Source organism: Arvicanthis niloticus, chromosome 15 (genome assembly GCF_011762505.2).
Source record: "Arvicanthis niloticus isolate mArvNil1 chromosome 15, mArvNil1.pat.X, whole genome shotgun sequence".
NCBI lineage: Eukaryota > Metazoa > Chordata > Mammalia > Rodentia > Muridae > Arvicanthis > Arvicanthis niloticus.
This window is the reverse complement of record NC_047672.1, coordinates 59,561,640-59,567,336: the sequence shown is the minus strand read 5'-3', so window position 1 is coordinate 59,567,336 and position 5,697 is coordinate 59,561,640. Positions and strand designations below refer to the sequence as shown.

The 5,697-nt window shown below is 38.2% G+C and overlaps 1 pseudogene; it reads left to right on the top strand.

Moving 5' to 3' along the window:
- Positions 1-470: 470 nt before the first annotated feature.
- On the top strand, positions 471-1,953 carry LOC117720466 (ski-like protein pseudogene; annotated as a pseudogene).
- The last annotated feature ends 3,744 nt before the right edge of the window (positions 1,954-5,697 follow it).

The window sequence follows — 5,697 nt, the reverse complement described above, 5'->3', positions numbered from 1 at the left end:
GGTTCAGAGTGGGCACCCGCACAGGGAAGGAAGGCAGAGGGCTAGCGATGAGGATGGCAGACACAGATTAATTAAAAGAAGAATGAACTGTAATCCCTGAAGATGATTTACTGTATATATTATAAAAGTTCAGGTGGAGTCAGGCTCCTACTGGTGTGGAGATTTAGACAAGTCTTCAATTTGTCAGCACAGAGCAGCAGACCACCATTGTCAGTGAAGATGCCTGCCTCTTCTTTTTTGGTGTTCTTGGCAAAACTTAAATCCATCGCATCATTGTAACTCACGTTTGGGTGTAGTTTCAGGATACAGTCATGGCATAGACTTTCCACATGCTTTGTTTAAAAAACAAAACCAACCAAATTCAACCATTACGCCAAACTTTGGACTTCTTGCATTGAGAAATTAGCTTTATTTTAATAAAAATCTCTGAAGTACTCAAGAAATAAGAATTTTCTCAGAAGCCTGCTTATGATTATATTATTTGTTATTAGAAGCAAACTGAGAAGTTTTGCAGCATTTTCAGTTCTCTCCTAAGGTACAGCTAAACCAAAACAGAGTTGTACAATCTATTGAGTAAGAAAATTCATCCTTGCAAACTAAACATTTCTAAGTGAGTCAGAAGTATTTATGTACACTACCCTTTTCTCTTCAAATTAGGAACTGAGAACAACATGCCAATTGCAGACTTGATCATTTAAAACACCAGGGGGGCCATGGAAAACCTCCTGTCTAATTTCTCCTTGGTTCAGGGTTCCAATAAAAAGCAGAACGGGATGGAGGATGATGGTAGTCCTTCTGTGAAAAAAAAAAATGATGACAGACGTTCATGTCAGTGGGAAAACCCTGACCCAGGTGAAGAAGGAGCATTTGGATGACTACGGAGATGCTTCTGTGGAGCCAGATGGCGAGCACAATAAGGGAAACTGTACTTCTCTACCTGAGACTTTACATTTAAACCCCAGTCTGAAACACACACTGGTACAATTCCATCTAAGCAGTCGGATCTTTTTGGGGTGGACCAGCAGCATTCTCTGCTCGGTATTCCCAAGACAGCATGTCACCAAAGGTGTTCCTGCCTCTTCCATCTCCTCAGGTTCTTCCCAGTCCTCCTCTCATTCCTTCTGGTAGCTCTACAGAGCTCACTCAGACTGTTTTGTAAGGGGAGTCTGTTTCTTGTTTTCAAGTTGGAGGAGTAAAGAGACTCAGTTTGCCCCAAGTCTTAAATTCTGTTCTCCAAGAATTTTCACTCCAGCAAATAAACACAGTATGTGATGAGCTATACATCTGTTGTTCAAGGTGTACTTCAGACCAGCTTTACATCTTAAAGGTCTTAGCAATACTTCCATTCAATGCCCCATCCTGTGGGCCGATCACATTGACTGATGCACAAAGACTCTCTAATGCTCTACTGCAGCCACAAACTTTTCCTCAAAATGGTAGCATACTTCCTGCTAAAAGCTCTTTGGCCCAGTGAAAGGAAACTGGCAGTGCCTTTGAAGTGGAACATGAATGCTTGGGCAAATGTCAGGGTCTCTTTGCACCTCAGTTTTATGTTCAGCCCGATGCTCCCTGTATCCAGTGTCTGGAGGGCTGTGGAATGTTTGCTCCCCAGACCTTTGTCATGCATTCACACAGATCCCCTGACATGAGAACTTGCCATTGGGGCTTCCAGTCAGCCAAGTGGCACTGTTACCTTCATGTGAACCAAAAATACCTAGGAACACCTGAAGAAAAGAAACTGAAGATAATTTTAGAAGAAATGAAAGAGAAGTTTAGCATGAGAAATGTAAAGAGAATCCACTCAAAGACAGATACACCATCAGGAATGGAATTGCCATCCTGGTATCCTGTGATAAAACAGGACGGTGACCATGTTCCTCAGATGCATTCATTTTTTTATACCCCAGCTACTACTTGTACATGTGTGACAAAGTGGTCGCACTGAATGTGTAGCTCACGTCTGTATCTGCAGAAAGAGCCTGAGTCTTTGCAGAACGACCATGCTCAGAGGATGGAGGAGTTTTATACTGAACAGAGAGACTTAGAGAAAAAGCTGGAGCAGGTGATGAAGCAGAAATGCACCTGTGACTCAACCTTAGAGAAAGCAAAGAGGCTGAGTATGTAGCCCAGCTGGCAGAACTGAGGCAAAGGCTAGACCATGCTGAGGCAGACAGGCAAGAACTCCAGGATGACCTCAGACAGAAGCTCGAGATGATGATAAAAGAGCTGAAGTTGCAGATCGTGAAATCCTGGGAGATCTCCAAGGAATAAGAGCTTAAGAAGAGACATACCTGTATTTCTTTAGCAAGTCTTCATGTTTGTCACTTGCTTTGAAAATTGAATTCTCACATCTTATTTGCATGAAAGTAGCTAGGCATTCTGTTCGTCTGTAGGGCAGCAAAAGTGAAGAATATATATTAATACAAATTTTTTCCATTTCCAAATGAATGAAAATGTATGCTTCTTTGTACTTTTTCCAGTCGGCTTGGCAGTAATAACCTATGTAATTTGAACCTGTAGTTAGTCAGTCTACCTGAATTTATAAGAGTTACATACTTTCCAAAGCTGCGTTATGTGGTGGAAAGTATCTGTGTCAGTTTTGTCATGAGTTACTTTAGGCTCAACTTTAGATACGGAGGTAACGTTTATGATGCAAAGCTACTCACTCTGTATTCTTCTCATTACAGCACCTTGGGACTTGTATACACTGAGCCTGTTGTTACTTTTGTATAGGTTGTTTAGGTTGTAGAATGAGTATCTCCTGAGAAATTTTCTAGGGAAAATTCTTGGCAAGCTCTGTATTGTTTTGTTTTGTTCTGTTTGGCCTCCAACTTGCAAGGATCTTCTTCCCTTTGTCTCCCAAGTGTTGTGTTAACAGACTTGAGCCCCATCACCGCTGCCCATGTGCAGGTTTTTAGGGATGTTCCTGAAAGCAGCTCTGGCATTATCCTCTGTTTCATGTGTCCTGTGATATCTCATGGCACTACATGCAGTGACTGGAAATCTGTACCCCATGCTGTGAGACATCAGAGCCCTGGGTTATCACACTTGCTTATGGTCATATTTTTGTTTCATGATACTTGTCTAAAAGCAACTTTTCTACTTTCCAGAAGGGCATTTGTTTCTTAAATATATTGTGATCTAACTGGATTTATTCTACTATGTTCTATAATTTAATGTATTGACTTTTGTAACCTCCTTGGGAGAAACATGTTAAGTGGCACGGGGGCCATTGATGTCATTTTATTTAGGTCTGGAGAAAGGAAACCACAGGCATTTAAAAAATAGCCTTAGCTTGGTTGTCAGTTCATTGTATCCCAGCTTGTGTGTGTGAGGCAGACTTCAAGGACTTGCACCATTTATTTTGATGACAGACTCAGAAGTCTTCTGCTTATGTGGTGCTTAGTAAGTGTGATTTTTCTAGTCTTGATGAGACTTGTCTCATGACATTGTTGAGCGTAGTCTTCACTTCCCAGAAGATGAAATGATGTGCCATCATTTTCTGTCTAAACTTCCTTAAAAGTAATGTTTAATCAACTGTAAATATCATATCTACTACTGTTGAACATAACTTTAATTTACATTGCACCATATAGCTTGAAAACAAACTTTGAAATCCTGTAATACTTTACAAGTGACCTCTGCTAAAATATCCATATGAAGCTTACTTCCTGCACGCTTATTTTGTGTGCTGGTTGCTATCTTAAGGTTTGCTTTGGTGTTAGGTCTCATGTTTATGCCAAGTTCACTGGGCAGGCAGATTTTCTTTCAGAGTCCATACTCTGTTTAGGGAGAAATGAGACCATTTATTCTGAAAAGCTATGTTTAGGAGTGGAAGAAACATGACATTAGCTTTTACACTGAGCAAAGGGTGGTTTCAGTCTGTGGTCCAGACTCTGAGGAATTTGCACCAAGTGTATAAAGGTACTTATGTGTAGAAACTCCTGCTGCCATCAAGGAGACTTTGAAACAAACCACCTGCTAATCCCACCTGAGAGTGAGCACTGACAGATTCTTCCAACAACTTAGGTTTGGCTTGGGCTTATCATTTTTGCAGTATAGTCTTTAACTTGAATCTCTTGTGTTTTGGAAGATAAGGATGTTTTATGTTTCTTTTTTATAAATTTGTAATTTTATAAATTACATATTTTTATAAATATGTAATTTTATAACATATTTAATATATAACCTGTTTATATGTAAAATCTTTTGTACAGGGCTGGAAAGGAGTAATGAAAAAACTGATTTGTATATAGTGAATAATAAAGCAGACCCAAGTCAGTGAAACAGTGAGTAACTGCAGTGTTTCCAGGCTCCCCACATCCCTCCAGAGTCTGTCAGAGCACCCGATGTCTGGGTGTCTGTGGCTCATGTCTGCAGAAATGCAAGATGAAAAGGAAGCACAAGTAATAAGAAACGTGCCCGAGGTATTTCCCTAGCAAGAGCTGCAAAGCTAGTCTTGAAGGGTTTTCATCTACTTCTGGAAGGTCTGTGTAACTTGTTATGCTGGAGTAGGGAAAATTATTCGTTTTTATTCCTATTTATCTTTAGGGTAGGATGTTACAAACTGACGACAAATTGTGGTAAGTCTATATACACCTTCTCCTGAACTAGGATCTGCTTGTTAATGGTTTCATGGAAGCAATTAGCAATATGTGATATGAACTGCTGCATTATATAGTATACTTGTGGAACTGAGATATTTAAACAGAGCTTAAGTTTTGTTTTCTAGTGTAAAATACTTAAGCATTTCCACTATTGGAAGAAAACCATATATGGGTATTTTGTATTGTATCTTGTTTAAAAGGACAGTCTTTTTTAATCTTCCCACTTAAATGGCTTTTGAAATATGTAATACAATTTGAAGCTTGTTTCGAAATAGAATTAAACGTCTTATATAGTGCTACTGTTTTGGAATTAAAAACTGATGAAATATAAAACATTTTAAAATTTAAGCAAAGAAAACAAACTAGTGTTTAAAGTTAGTTTAGTATAAAAGAAATTTTTAAGATTTTTTCTTCAATATAAGATACCTCACTTGAAAATAAAGAAAGCACAGCACACTTAAAGTAATTCTCATGAAAACACCCCATTAGAATAATTGCTAAATCTAGGACATCTTTGGAGTTGTTAGAGTTTGTGATGAGTGTAGTCACCATTAGCTGTCCTGCCGGAAGAACTTATGGGAATTTGAAGGCAGTGTAATAGTTCAATTATTCCTCAGTTTCTAACCTGTGAAGGCAGTAAGTGAATGGTCCCTTCTGCAACTACTGAAGCAAATTAACTACACTGAGCATAATTCAATTGATAATTTTGCCAATCCATATAGTTTTATGATTAAAATTGCTATGGTTGGTTGCATTACATGACACACATGTCCTCTACCTCACATGAAATAAATATTTTGTATGTTTTTACTGAAAAAGAAAATGACTCATGTATCTGGTTACTTAGTTTACAAATTTTAGATTATATTTATTGAAACATGACATACCTCTTAGCTCATACCTCAACCGTATTTTGTGCTGTTTGCCTTTTTCATGCCTTGTATATAACTTGTATATATTGGATGATATTCCCAATAAAAAGTATTATGCTGATAAAAATATAAAACATAATATATAATAAAATTATACATTACATTATGTTGGAGACACATCTATATAATAAAATATAATGAGGAAAACTAACACACCC